Source organism: Prionailurus viverrinus, chromosome B3 (assembly GCF_022837055.1).
Source record: "Prionailurus viverrinus isolate Anna chromosome B3, UM_Priviv_1.0, whole genome shotgun sequence".
Classification (NCBI taxonomy): domain Eukaryota; kingdom Metazoa; phylum Chordata; class Mammalia; order Carnivora; family Felidae; genus Prionailurus; species Prionailurus viverrinus.
The window spans coordinates 70733774-70749295 of record NC_062566.1 but is presented as its reverse complement, the minus strand read 5'-3'; the positions used below and the strand labels follow the sequence as shown (position 1 = coordinate 70749295).

At 45.5% G+C, this 15522-nt stretch overlaps 1 protein-coding gene across 1 annotated transcript in view; it reads left to right on the top strand.

The window, feature by feature from the left end:
- Positions 1 to 3997: 3997 nt before the first annotated feature.
- Positions 3998 to 15522, top strand: part of STXBP6 (syntaxin binding protein 6) — a 251586-nt gene continuing 240061 nt past the window's right edge. The window contains exon 1 of the mRNA XM_047863792.1: positions 3998 to 4231. The gene's annotated coding sequence lies outside the window, so the exon portion shown is untranslated. The remainder of the gene's footprint in view (positions 4232 to 15522) is intronic.

Sequence of the window (15522 nt, the reverse complement as noted above, 5' to 3'; positions counted from 1 at the left end):
TCTATTATATACTTTTTATACTTTAAAAGCCCATACCTCTGACTGTGAAAGTTATCACAGATGCAATTTTACACTTATGCATGTGTTCAAAATAACAGATTCTTTCTTTTTAGAGATCAGGTAATCAACTATTTGTCTCCTGTCCCCAATGACTCACCTGAGTGGTGACAGCTGGTAACTGTCATTTGTTGATGGGCTCCTGCTTCTGAGTTAGGCATTGGATGAGGGTGAGGGAAATTGAAGATTTTTAAGACTTGTTCCCTGTACTCAAGGAACTAACAATCTGATTGGAAATGCAGGGCTAACATATATTAATTAGTAAATTAGGGGCAGAGTGTTGTACTGTGGCAACTCAGTTAAAAAAAGGTGGACTTCATTTATAACCTAGCTAGAATCCTTAAAGAGTAAAACCATATACCAATACTGTGTGCAAAACAGAATAGGGTCCCAAGCATAAGTTCCATAAGCCCACTTGAATTCTGCAGGTCTCCCAGATCCCACCTCCTCATGTCACTAGAAGTGACAGGTTGCACTCGTAATTTACAAATGATACATACAGACACTAGCCACAGACCTATCCCTAGCTGGGGGTGATTCCTGATATCGCCAGGGGAGCCATTATGAGAAGCAAAACACTATTGCCAATATTCCAGGGACTATGACCAAAAAATCGGCGGTTACATGGATCAACCTAAAAGTTAAGTTGAGACTTCCTGAATTTCTTACCTGAAAGCATATCACCAGAATGAAGAATCTGAAAAGCTGTTAGCGATACACTACGTAGTAGATTTTTTTTTTAAATACAGACTTTAGTCTCAAAGACATTGATTGATGATGCTATAAGCGATGCTGTTAAAAATAGTTACCATGCACAATTCCCTAGATCAAGGTGTCTTTGTCCATATCAGTTCATACCATTTGTTAGACAGCCCTTCCTTCTATAGCTGTAGGCAACCTGGGGCATCTAAATTTGTGGGTGCTTCAGGTTGAGGTTGACACTGGGCAGTAACTCAGTTTTTTTCTTGCACCACTTAATGCTCAGAAAGAGGGCTTTGCCAAGTGGTCTGGTATCCTTAGGACCAGGAGTGAACTGTGTCACCAGAGAAAACTGTTTTCACATTTCCCTTTTCTATTCCAGAATATACTAGTACCTTAAAAGCCTGTAATTTGGCATCCAGATGCACTATAAGGCATTTTTCAGTTTTATGATTTCATGATTAGACATCTAGAGAAAAAAAAACTAACTTCTTACTCTCTTGTGCATGGGATATTTTTGCAACTATATGCAAAAAACTGGTAACAAGGCTTCATGGAGAGGGGAGCTTTCTCTTTCTTGCAACTTTTGGACTAAACTTTTTAATATCATGTGTTATTTACTACTAGTAGTGAAAATAACTTAAAAAACAAATACAATTAATTTAAAATTTAAGCAGTACAAGTACGTTTTACTTGTAAAAGTACAGAGCCCCTCCCTCTAGAAATGTTTACATGCTGTTCTCGTTCTTCTTTACAATTTTACCATTATTGTGATTTGTTTTAGAAATAATGATTCTTAGGATCTGTGGAGGAAAGGACAGAGATACAGAAGATTTGGATGATGTAAATTGCTATATATTCCGCAAATATGTGTAACCACTCGGTATGTGATAAGTCTGGGGCTAAGTACTTCCTCCTTTCCATAACTTCTCCAAGGCTTCTTGTGTAAACACCCAAGCATTTTTTTTTCTTCGAGAGTTCTGCAAGCTTAAAATGCTTTTCATAGACTAGTGGTGGTTTGTTCCTCAAGAATGCAACGACCAATGTGCTCACCTGCCGCGACAGTGATCCAGGGCAAGGAGGTAAGTCCCAGGTGTCTGTTGAGGCAAAGACTGCCTTGATAACCTGCAGAGGAGACAAGAGGGTAGCCTTACAGAGGGCAGGAGTCATTTTGAGTAGCTGGCAATAGAAATTCCTACAGAGATAGCTTAATTCACAAAATTGTGGAATTGCCCAAAAGCTGATTCCAAAGATTTGTCAACAGAATCCTGCACAGGCTAAAAGAGCTTTGTTAAATCAAAGAAAGTTCCTACTTAAGACAAGTCTTGTAAAGCCGTAGAACTTGTTTGGTTAAATTTTATTTCGTATAGGTATGAAGGTAAGAAGAATGCCTTATATTTGCTTAAACCTTGGTTTTCTCTTGGTTTTCAAAGCCCTTAGGCATACCTTATTTCTCTGAACCCTCACAAAAATGCTATGAGAACTGTCTGGCAATTTCACACATGACGAAAAGGCAGCTTAGAAGTGGAGCCTCTGGTCAATAGAAGCCTGGTAGGAAATGGCTGAGGTTTAGACCAGGACCTGGGAGCCCTACCTGAGGGCACTCCGCTAGGCCCACCACACACCTCTCCAGTTATAAGCAGAGCACGTGCGGCTTTGTTAGGGAAATCCATCTGATTTTCGTAAGATCACAACAGTGAATGTGCCCTAGGTATCCCCAATTCTCCCTTCTTCCCCTGCAAACCGCCTTCCTAGGTCTGTAGCAGCCCATCTTCCTAGGGTTGGGTTTGGATTACTCCCCCAGCATCTTTGCTAGCAAGTGAATAAAGTTCAGGCTCCACAAACTGGCCGTCAAGTGCTCTGGCTCTAGCCCCCATCCAACACTTCAATCCCCTTTCCCATTTTGGTATGCTATTTCTTGCCCCTTACACTCTACCCAAGCAGACCAGTGAACCACCACTTAGCACTCCAGCAGGGCACAGGCTAGGGTGAGGTGTGCTGCAAAACTTATGGTGATGTCACAGAACTCAGGAACCAAGATAAATAGTGTGATGCAATCTTTTAAAAATTAGTGCAAAAAAAATGCATGATGAAAAATATTAAAATTTAAAATAAAGACGGGGTCAGCTTTACTGGTTTTTCCTTTTTCTTCAGACTCCAAAATGCCTCTTCAGGGCACTGTTACTGATCCTGCATTGACTTCCCCCTGAGTACTTATATCAATGATGTTTCACAAAATGTGTTCTCATTACCCCTTTCTACACCAGTAACTTATCTTCTTGAATGCCCCAGCATTTATCTGTAGCCCTCTTTTGTCTGGACAACCCATTTCCCTTAGTAACTGGTAGTACTTTGGTGGCCATCTGAATCATCTTGAATCCTTTCCAGTGCCTTCCTAAACCACAGTGGGCACTCAGCACCTCTTTGCTAGAAAGAAAGAAAGAAAGAAAGAAAGAAAGAAAGAAAGAAAGAAAAGAAAGAAAGGAAAGAAACAAAGAAAGAAGAAAAAAAATGCAGCAATCACAATCCTCAAATTAGCTCTCTCAGGCTGAGCAGGGAAGGAACCCAGATATATTTCTTTTGGTCCAGTGTTGTTAAAAAAAAATTGCACTTGTATCAATGATGTAAAAATCAGGATGTTATACATGAAAAAAAAAATCGAAATCTTTGTCATTTCTTGAAAAATCAGAAAATCTAGCAAAGGTAGGCCCGAATTGTTCCATGACAGCACTGGACGTTTAGAACTTCTCTGCCTCCTGGCTGGGTCACTTATTTGCATTACCTGCCATGCCCCGTTAGCTCTTTGAGTTTGGACCTTAGGCTTGAGTGCACTGGATAAAACACATCTGCTGGATCCAATCCTGGATAATAAATGCTTCCTTGTCCTTTCCAGTAGAGTCTTGCAGAGAGGCTCACGGAAGCCGCTTACCTTTCCAGCCCACAAACTTCTCACAAACCGTGAAACTTGCACTGCCCTCCGCACCGTTTTTCCCCAGCCCTCTGCTCCAGGGCCCCCTCTCCTGCGCTGGCCCATCCTTCCCTCCTCCAGCCCCACACCCCGCGGTCTGGAGCCCGGGGCGGGTCTCCGGGCCACCACCGCAGCTCTCTGCCCCGGGCCAGGGCGCTCGGGCTCGCCCACGGCGGCACTGGGCATGCTCAGAGGTGGCCGCGGGGGCAGGTTTGCTTCGCAGGCGCTCGCACTCGGCGGCGGGCGGGCGCGCGGCTGCAGCTGTAGCTTCAGCGCCAGGAGTTGGAGTTGCCGGGAGTTTCCCCCCCCTCCCCACCCCGCCTCCCTCTTGGCGCGCGGCAGCGGGAGCCGGCGCGGGAGCCGCGAGCGGCGCCGAGCCAGCACCCGGGCCGGCGGAGCCTTGTCCGGAGCCCGGAACCCCGCGCGGGGCAGCCCCCGGGGAGGAGCCTCTCCGGCTGGGACGCGTGCCACTCACTGGCACTGCCGGCGCTCGAGCCCGGCTGCAAGGTAGGGCCGGGTCGTGGGGCGCCGGGCGGGCGAGGCAGAGGCCAGGGCGGGGGTTGTTGGGGGGGGAGATGCGGCTGCTGCGGCCGCGGCGGTCAGGGCGCCCGGCGCTCGGTCCAATGCGGGCGGCCAGGGCAGGGACCCCACTGCGGGGTCGGAGGAGTAGGCAGGCGCCCAGAGAGATGCTTTCAAGTTGGCGGACGGCGGGAGTGGGGGCTTTGCGCCCCGGCGCAGCTGCTGTGCGCGCAGACATGGACTCGGTCCCTGGTTTTCCCCAAACCTGGGACCCGGTGTGCGGGTAGGTTTGAGCAAGCCGCGGAGCGGAGCAGTTTCCTCCGAGAAAGTTGAGGATGGAGCCCTTCTTTCGGCACTGTCCCTGCGGTAGGACGAGTCCCGAGGGTGCCGCCCCGAGGCCCCAATGTGGAGGAGCCGAGTGGGTCGCTGCTCCCCTGGGCTGAGTTCCTCCACCCCTGGCTGAAATCTGCGAATCACCCGATCTTCGCTTCTCTGGCGTCTTCTAGGAAAACCATTCATGCCAAAACTGAGGTAGGCGTCTGAGCGGCACGGCTCCCTGCCTCCAGGGCTTGTCGCCGGGCTCTGCCCCTTCCCCAACCTCCGACGTGGCGAAGGGCTCCCCGTTCCGAGTTCGCGCTGGTAGCGCGCGCCGGGGCAACATGGGGCAACGTGGCTGGGGTAGGTGGATGATAGAGTTTTCCCTCCAGCCTTTCCTCAGGTTTACAGCACCCCACCAATCCCACCCTGTTCATCTTCGCAGAGGACAGGACTTGAAAGGAAGGGCCAGGTGGAGAATTTGAGTTGACATTCTGATCTTTAAGAGAGGGTGCTTGGATCGTATCTGCCTTGGGCTCTGGCCCCAGGACTTCATAAGGAATTCTCTCCTTTGTTATTTTTCCCCAGGGACTGGGTGGCAAAGAATAGGGCCAGTGGGTCTACCAGGACGCCCGCCTCGTTCCTCGGGCTCCTAAGATAGATTTGCAGGCCACCCCAGGACCCTGAAACTGGCATTGTGCAGATTGCCAGAGTGTGGAGGATGCTGCCGCTTTCTCTTGGCTCCACTTTTTTCACTTCTTGTTTTGAGTTTTGGGGTTTTGCCTGCACACGAGTCAGAGCTGCGCTGTCATAACCCCGGGTGGTGTGTGTTGGGGTGGGGGGGTGTGGAGAGTGGCGGTAGAGAAGCTTCAGCCAGGCAGTGAGCGGCTGTTCGCCTCAGAGGCTGCTAGTGGGAGTTGGTCCAGAAATGATTATGCAGGCTAGAAATATGCCTCTCTCTCTCTCTCTCTCTCTCTCTCTCTCTCTCTCTCTCTCTCTTTTGGCTGAACACCTTGGCTGTTGGGTTTGTGTGTTAAGTTCTTAAAGGGGCACCCACACATCGCTCAAGTGCCATGTTGTAGGGGCTGATCGTTTTTCTGCTGCACGTTTGTTTTTTCTTTGCTGTTTCCTCAGGGTGAATCTGCTTTAGGGCAGATTTCCAGCTGTGGGAATCACATGGTGTGGGTACACAGGTTCTAGAGTCAGATCTGAGGTCAAGTTTTAGCTTTACAGCTGATGATGGTGCAGATAGACAAATAGCCACTCTGAGCTTGTTTCCTCTAGTGTCAGATGGAGACACTTAGTGGCCTCGTCTCCTTTCATTGCAGGGTTGTTGTGAGACTTGGATGAGATAATAGAAATGAAAGTTCTGAGAAAACTTGGAAGCACCTTTCATGTCCTATTGTGGCTACGCTCTTTACTCAGTGTTGCTGAATTAACTAATTCTTTCCATTTTAACAGGACACCTAAGCCTTCTGCCCTCTACCCATTCCTCACCAAGAGGTTTAGTTGCTCAGGCCTTTGGAAGTAGCTGTTTATCTTTTTTCTTTGTATTGTTTCCCTAAAATCCACCTCTCTTGATTTTAAGGGTTGAGGCTCTAGTCCTCGTATTTATTTGAGGGAAGCAGCATGGTGTAGATTAGGAGATCTCCAGGGTTGCCTTATCAATGTTCAGAGTCCTGGCCCCCCACATTGGCTTGTCAGCAAGACCCCTGTTAGACAAATACAGTTGATGAGTCAGCAGACCCTGGGCTGGAGCTCTGGCTTGGCCTCTAAGTGACCTTGAACTAAAGACTCAAACTTTCATCAGTCTATGAGGTTAAGAGCCAATAATCATCAGACAGGAACAGGTGGGATTTCCTCTCACTCAGTTAATAAGGGCTTGATCAGGCTCCTGAGCCCCCCACGTGCTGCATCTTTCCTAATCCTGGGGCAGAAGTTCTCCAGCATGAGCACTGAAGTCAACTGGAGGGCTTGTTAGGGGCACCTGGCTGGCTCAGCCAGTGGAGTATGAAGACTCTTGATCTTGGGGTTGTGAGTTCAGGCCCCACGTTGGGTCTAGAGATTACTTAAAAAAATAAATAAAAATCTTCAAACAAACAAACAAAACACAAAGATTGCTGGGCTGCACTGCTTAGAGTCTCTGATTCTCTAGGTCTAGGGTTGAGGGAAGGGGGTCCAAGAATTTGCATCACCAGCTAGTTCCCGATGATGCCAATGCTGCTCGTCCGAATCCCACGCCAATAGAATCACTGACTTACTAGGTAAGAGACAGTAAGAGAGAGGTGAGGTTTGTTCTAAAATAGCATTATTTCAATACCACACGTACAGAGATAGGGTGCTTTAGGAACTTGCCTGAAGCAGTTTATATTTCCAATACCTGTGCCACTTACCATTGTCCAGTTTTAATAATTCTGATTGCTCTTCATTTTTTTTTAAGTTTATTTATTTTGACAGAGAGAAAAAGTGCAAATGGGGGAGGGGCAGAGAAAGAGAGGGAGAGAGAGGGAATCCCAAGCAGGCTCCTTATTGTCAGCACAGATCCGTACACAGGGCTCAATCTCACAAACCGTGAGATCATGACCTGAGCCTCCATCAAGAGTCAGAAGCTTAAGGGACTGGGCCACCCAGGCGTGCCGCAACCCCTCCCCGATTGCTCTTTCAATGAGTGGATTTTACACAAAAAAGGTGGGATTCCCCCTTCTTTTCACACTGTGTAATACTCAGGTTTCTAGGTCACTCTTGAGTAGACTGAGATCTGTGACCTTGATATTGATAAATCTAGCAACTACCCTATTCCTTTCCTAGGGGATGTCAGACATTTTTGCAGAGGAGTTGCATAAAGTTATGGCAGCTTGAACCTTAAGACTGGAGAACAGGTTGAATTGCCATAAGCGAATTTTAATAAAACTGACAATGTGGTGCCTTCTCTGAATGGACAGCATACCCAGGACAGGAGGCAGGAGGAGGTGAAGGATACTCCCTGACAGAAGTTCTGTGGTGGTCAGACCTGGCAAAGGCCTTCCATTCCTTCTGTCAAATGGTGGTGGTGGCAGTGACCGAGATCCTCTCTCACGCTGTGGGGGAGGAAGGCCAACTTGTACGGGAAGTCGTGCTGTATCAGTGCCTCTCTGTGTCCTTTCACTGATAATCAAGCACTGCTTGGGCACAGCCCAATCTTAAGTTCTTCTCCTTGTCCCCCAAGCTAGGGTGTTGGGGTGAGAGCTCACCAGGACTAGTAGTGGCCTTGAACTTCAGCTGCTTTGTATCAGAGAGGCCTTGGGAGAGAGCCTGCGTGAGTCAGGAGGGCGCCTGAGATGCCATCCTAGAGAAAGAATAAGGTCATGTAGCACCCAACCACTCGGCGTAAGAGGAGGTCAGCACTTGAACACATTCTCGTGTTGCCGTGCCAGATGGAAGCCAGCCTGACCATCGTGCTTTATCTTAGCTTTCCATTTGTGCTTTGTTTTAGTTTTAAAATGATTAGCACTAAAGAGACCTATCAGTAAAATCAGAAACCTATTCAAAAACTCAAGTGTACCATTTAGTGTTTTAGTAGATAAAACCGCAAGGCCCATGCCTGTCTTCCTGATGGTAATCAACCCTCAGTGAAGGAACCACCTTCCGGTTGTAATTCTTAAGATTCACTCGCTCATTTAAATAGTTTCTCCTACTTAACATGAGTAGGGAACGTTTCTATTTTAAAATTCTTTCCCATAACTTGATGTTTATATTTTGGGTGTTACCCCTACTTTTCACTGCTAGAATTTTTTCCAGTGTGGGGGAGGCTTCTTTCCTTATCACCGTCGTTAGCTTTTCTTAGTGCGTGACCGCTTGGTATCTTCATTCCCTTGGATAAGTCTGTTGTGAGACATTTGTGATTCTTTCTCTTTGATCCTCGGGGCTGTTGGTCCTGGGTCATAGAGAATCACAGCCCATTCCTGAACACTGTTCCCCACCACCTTCCTAGAGCCTGCTTCAACTAAAACTCGGGTTGTAGGGCACTAGCTCGATTCTAAGATGCATTGGATCCGCACCCCCCCCCCCCCCCCCCCCCCACCGCCGGCCGCCGGGCAGTTCATCATTTCCCAAATTCAGAAATCTGGATGGGTCTTCAAAATTATGAACACCTTTAATATATGGTTTTCTTTTCTGTTTTTCTATAAACTGACATGCAAATAGAGCAACTTCCAATTGACAACATTCTAAAACAAAACAAATTTGGTTCCTTAAGCCAGTAGAAAATAGTTTCTACCCCGTGCTGCCCAGCTGATAGAATTAAGCAGCAATTGAATTAGCTCAGCAGTTTCCAGAGTACTTCCTCAGAAGAGTGAAAAGAATGCTATCAGGGAGGCGTTAATAGGTGTGCTCTTGAAAAGGGCAGATCAATTTGGAAGCTCTGCCTGTTATTTTTCCCTCTTAGAGATTCCCACCATGTGCATCATCGTATCAAAGTCTCTCAGAAGTACTAGAGTTAACAGTCCCAACAATTGTGTTTATTCAATTAAACGCTTCCCAGAACACATTTTTGAGGTTATGTGTGGATCTTCTAGTATTCCATTACCAAATGAGCACATTCCCTCAATTGTGATATGTTATTTAACATCAACTATGGATGGAGTGGTTTCACCTAGTCTATAGGGGCATTCACTGAGCATGAATATTCATTGATTAATGGCTCTATACGTGATCACTGTTTTTTTTATTTCAGGGTAAAGAGAAGCCATTGTAAGCTATGGTGGCTAGGAAAATCTCCATGGAGGGGATAGACTGAAAATATAAATGATGGGTGGTTGTACTTTTGTAGAGAAGAGAAGGGCATTGTAGGTTGGTGGCATAATGTGGTGGTGGTCAAAGAACCTGTTCTTTCTGGATTCTGTGAATTCACTGAAGTAGCCATGAGTTCTGGTGACCACGGGCGAGCTGCTTGTAGATAAAGAGGAGGGGAGGCACGATATTCTGGTTGAATACATGGGATATCAAGAGAGAAAGTATTTCTAGGCCTTTCGAGGAAAGTCGGTCCAAGTACGGAGGGAAGTCCAGCTAAAGAGTCTTGGGTATTTGGGAGATGAGCTTTCCAGGAAGAGGGGTTGTGACTGGAGTTTCAGAAAACAGCACAAAGAAAGAACTCTTACAGTTCAACAGTAAAAAGGCAACCCAATTTAAAAATGGACAAAGACTTCAAATAGACAGCTCTTCAAAGAAGATACACAGATGGTCAATGAGCAAATGAAAAGATGCTCAACACCATTTAGTCATTGGGGAAATACATCAAAACCACAATGAGATACCACCTCACACCCATCAGGATGGCTGTGATCAAAAAGACATATAATGACTGTTGGTGAGGATGTGGAGAAATCGGAACTTTCCTATATTACGATGGTGGTGGGAATGTAAAATAGCACAGCCACTTTGGAAAACAGGTGGTTCCTCAAAATGTTAGACATAGACGTACCTCATGACCAGTTTCACTCCTAGGTATATACCCCAGAGAACAGAAAATGTGTTCACACAAACATTTGTACACAGATGTTCACAATAGCATGACTTGTAATAGCCAAAAAGTGGAAACAACCCAAATGTCCACCAGTGGATCAATGGATAAACTGTGGTGTATCCATACAATGGAAAACTGTTCAGCCATGAAAAGGAATGAAGTTTGATTCATGCTGCAAGGAAGAATCTTGAAAACATGCTATATGAAAGAGGCCAGACACAAAAGGCCACATGTGTATGATCCCATTTATATGGAATGTCCAGAATAGGTGAATCTATAGTGTCAGAAGGTACATTGCTGGTTGCCAGGAGCTGGGGGGGAGGGAGGAGGGGAATAACTCTTGATGTTATTCCTTTGATGTTATCCCAAAAGCCTTCCTTTTGGGGTGCTGAAAACATTCTGGAATTAGAGAATGGTGATGATTATACAACTTTGTGAATAGCCTAACAACTGTTGAATTGTACACTCCAAAAGGGTTAATTGTATGGTGTATAAATTATGTCACAAAAAAAAAAAAAAAAAAAAAAGTAGCAAGAAGGCTCCTGGCTGGAGCTAAAGGAGAAAAATGAGAAAAAAAAGTGGTGAGAGAGATCTAGGAATCGGGTATTCGTTTCAGGCCAGATTTTCTCTGTGGGGGGAAAATATCTAGATAATTCCTTCATCCTTGCTTGTCTTTGGGTCTTCTAGGATTTTCCTGTTGCTCTTTGTTGCAAAAGTCCTTTCCCCGAATTAAAAGCGTTTTATGCCAACTTGCTCCTGAGTCAGTGGGATGGTTTTTGTGGCAGATGTGCCTTGTGATCTTCAGAGTGGAGAATGTTCCTGGACTTCCCTCCAGAGGCGAATTCCATATTTAGGCTTCCTGGTTGCGAACCACCAAAGGGTGATAGGTTGTGCTGACTTGACAGTTAATCTTTAGGTTCTCCCTTAAGATTTGACCATAGTGTCCTCTTCCAGTTTGTCTGTGGAGCTCTGTCAAGACTTCCCCTTTAAAGAAAAAAAAAATCTCTGTATTAAGCAGGGTTTAGGTGCCACTGATGGCACCACACCAGCATCAAAGTGTTTGGACCCCAAAGTCATAATACTAAATGAGCCTTTAATGTCACCGAGGCGAGGCTGCCATCCCCTTGATAGAGATGTTTCTCCTCTCGTTAGTGGTGAGATGTAGCTGGGCTTCTCAGACTCGCGGGCAGCAGCACTGGGGATCTCGTTAAGGTGCCGAATTTGATTCAGCAGGCCTGGGTTGGGGCCTGAGATCCCGCTGTTTTAACAAGCTCCCCGTTGATGTGGTTGCTGCTGGTCCATGGACCGCTCTGAGTAGAAGCTGATGCAGCGTGGAGCAGGTGGCTTTGGACTAGGACAGAGCTGAACAGGAGCTGTGGCAGAGCCACCAATTTGCTCAGGGAACTTGGGGGCAAGGTAAGTAACATGGGAGAGACAACTTTATTATTTTTTTTAATCTATATTCAAGTTAATATACAGTATAGTCGTGGCTTCAAGAGTAGAGCCCTGTGATTGCTTTCTGACATATGACAATGCTCATCCCCAAAAGTGCCCTCTTTAATGCCTGTCACCCATTTATTTAATACCCACCCCCCACTCCAGCAGCCTTCAGTTTGTTCTCTGTATTTAAGAGTCTCTTATGGTTTCTTCCCTCTCTTGTTTTTATCTTATTTTTGCTTCCCTTCCCCTATGTTCATCTGTTGAGTTTCTCAAATTACACATATGAGTGAAATCATATGCTATCTTTCCCTGATTTGTTTTGCTCAGCATAATACACTCAAGTTCCAACCACATTGTTGCAAATGGCAAGATTTCATTCTTTTTCATCTCCAAGTGGTATTCCATTGTGTGTGTATGACATCTTCTTTATCCATTCATCAGTTGATGGACATTGGGACTCTTTCCATAATTTGAGCCACAGCTTTCTTATCCGTCAGATCAGAGTAAGACCTAGCGCGTAGAAAAGTACGCACCACAATGTGCCTGGAATGTCACATATTTGCCTTTTCCTTCCCTCAAGGGCTGAGAATTCCACAATTAAGACTAAAGGAAAAATGTATATGGAAGAAAGCCAAGGGCTTCACAGAGTGTTTGATTTGTGTGGATGGAATGGAGAGAGGATATAGGGACAAGGTATGCATCCTAGTCCTCGGGGCAACATTAATTTGCTTATTGGTCTTCAAATGAGCATAACTTTGGTAAAGTCACTGTGCTAGTCTCAGCTGAATCCGGATAACTTTTAGTCAAGGTGTTGGGCCTTTACTCAGCTCTCATGGAGTTGATTTCTTTTTGACCAGAAGATCATCCCTCAACTGCTCTGTGGGTGTTCCCATTCCTTAGTATGGTGGTCTCTTCCCATCCTTGCCTAGCTGCCTTCCCCCCTGACTTACTGATGTTTATCTCATGCAGATGAGAGGAAATGGCGCTCAAACGTAAACCACTGAGTTTCGTGAGCAGCACGAGTGAAAGTTTCTGGGGATGAGGGTGAAAATGTTTACTTCATTGACTTGAGAAAACCTAGGTGTTTCGTTAATTTGCCTAAACTCTGGGCAGGTTGGATTGAATTGGATGAATGGGTAACAACCGAAGAGGAAGAATTGGGAACTAAATCTTGGCACTGGCTCTAATTTTCCTACCTGGAGCCTGTATTACTTGGCCTCACTGGGCCTCAGTTTCCTCTGTGTTATTAGGGACTGGGCTGGCTTTTGAGGCTGGCATGCACAGCACCTGGGAGGGCATTCTGAGCTCTAAGAGGACTCACCTCCGTGACTATGCCCTGTGACTCCCCAGTGCTGGCTTAGGTAATGGCGTCTGCATAGGGTCACACAAGGTGAGTTGTGGTTTGTTAACGTTCGTTCTGTTTCTATCTTCTTTATCATCATTCGAAGTGAGAGGAAACAAGAGAATGTGTTTACATTTCAATTAAGTTGACAGATCCTTCTCACTTTCTACAGGGAAAAAATTCACACAAACAGTTCCTACAGTTTTAAGAAAACCCCAAGTGCAGTAAATCAAACTGGTTTCTAAGACCTCACAGCCTGAAATTCATTGCTTTCCTGAGGATGGTAATTTCACCCCATGAGGCCCTGTTTTCCCACCTTGTTTGACTGTTTTGTGGATTGCCACGTGTGGATATCTCATGCCTGATTTTGAAGAAAATGAGATTGTTCACTTTGTTATAGCGCTAGGGCTGAACATTTAAACTGATGTTGCATCAATATCAAATAATCAAAGGCAAGGTATTCAGGCTGCAGCTGAATACACTAGGTCTCACTGCACTTACTGTCCTTCTGAAAGGTGGAGGTGGAGTGTCACTGGAATTGGGAAAGATCTGATTTCTGAGGCGAGCAAATGTGTGTGCTGTAATCTGGTTGCCTCTCCTGACCACTGTAGGTAAGGAAAATTGGTCAGAGAGGTTATGCCTCAGCGATCTCTTTGTTTTTAGACCGCCTGGCAATGTGTTGCTTCACACAGTCTCAGATGAAAGCCAGCAGTATCTAGTGGTTGAGAAGTTAATATTATTCTTGAAGAATTTAATCTACCCTATCATTAAGTCGCAATAAGGAAGCTGTCCCGCTAAGGAGGAGCTAGGTATATGAAGCTGGGTGTTCCTGAAGTAAGGCCTTTTAAAATTAAATCCTTATGCAACTACTGTATAACAATAGTTATTAAAAGAAAAGAAAAACTACCCTAAAGGTAGAAATTCGGTGCTTATAAAAAGAGGTCGATGCTCATAAAATGGGCATATTCCCAAATTCATCCACATTGTCAACCACACAGTCTAGTAGCTGTGTGTCTGTCTAGTAGCTGATTTTTAAAAATGGGACAGGGAATTCTGAACTCAGACACCCTATTTTGGAACAGCCCTTGCACTCAAGATCCCAACGGCTGGGATCTTCATTTTCGTATCCCCGAGGCCTAGCATGTCTGGCATATAGGAGAGAATCAATAAAAATATACTGAGCTGGACAGCTGCTTTCTCCTGGGATTCCCTTCCACTGTCTAGTCCCTTAGTTTTTCTGTCAGTATATTATTTTTACTATTTAATATTTCCCTAGAGATTATTATATGCTAACATAGTACATAGGTTCTAAGCACTTCATTGATACTGATTCCTTTTGTCTGCACGACCCTCAGAGGTAGGTACGGTTGTATATTTATCCCTACTTTACAGTTGAAGAGTGTGTATCATTTCCAAAAGTGACCTGAAAAGCGCTGTGTTTAAGATGGAAAGCTCATTACAGAGCAGCTCGTGACACGGCTGTGCAAATGAAAAGTGTAATAACTCACGTTGGCATGGAAATTTCATAAAGAACCTATGCTGCTGGCCCCTAAAACTCTTGAAAGTAACCCCCCAGAGCTCCTCAAAATCTCCCGAACTGTCCTCAGTGTCTCCCGCTTTCCAGCTGCATCCACCATGTATGTGGTCACGTCCTGCCGGCATATGGTCTACAAAGTGCTCTCACAGGATCTCATCTTTTTCTAGATGACAGCAGTGAGGCCTGGAGAATCAGACTCCTTCTGAGGCACAGGATCGCCTGGGTTGGCTGGGAGCAGGACCCCGTGCTTCTTCCTCTTCACAGTAGGCCTGAGTGCTTACATAAATTTATGCTGAGGGACAGTTGAATTGGTTTGCCCTGTGTGGCTTTGCACGGGAGGAGGCGAATAGATGGGTTTGAAGTGTAACATACACACAGAAACAAGCGCTAATTACGTGGGTACCATTAAGGGAACTCACTCTATGAACATATCCATTTAGTCTTAGTACAGGTCAAGAAAGAGAGAGAGCCACCAGCACCCCAGAATCTCTCCTTGTGCCAGATGGTTCTGTCCACCTCCATGGTAGCCACTCTCCCGACTTCTAGTACTACGGATCACTTTTGCCTCCTTTTGAGTTTTATATGAATACAGTCTTCTGTATTCTTTTGTGTCTGACTTCTTTCTCTCAGTATTGTGAGGTTCAGCCATATTGCTCATGTAGCATAAGCTGGATTGTATTCTGTTGTATTAATATACCACAATTACTAATTATGGACATTTCAGTTGTTTCCCATTTGGGGGTTGTTATAAATCATGCTGCTGTGGGCATACATGTGTATATGTCTTTGGTGCACATAGGTATGTATTTCTGGAGTGTGCATGTGGGTATAATTGCCAGGCCTTATGATAGGAGTATGTTTAGCTTTAGTAGATACAGCCAGGCAGTTTTCCAGTATGCCATTCAATTTATAGTCCCATCTGGTGTGAATGAAGAGTCCCCTTTCTCTATTTTCTTGCCAGTACTGAGTTTGATAAGTCATTTTAAATTTAGCTCTTCACATGTTTGTGTAGAGGTTCTCTACTTATGGTTTAAATTCATATATCTCTCGGGCACCTAGGTGGCTCAGTCGGTTAAGCAGCCGTCTTCGGCTCAGGTCATGATCTCACGGTTCGTGGGTTCAATTCCCCCATCGGGCTCTTACGC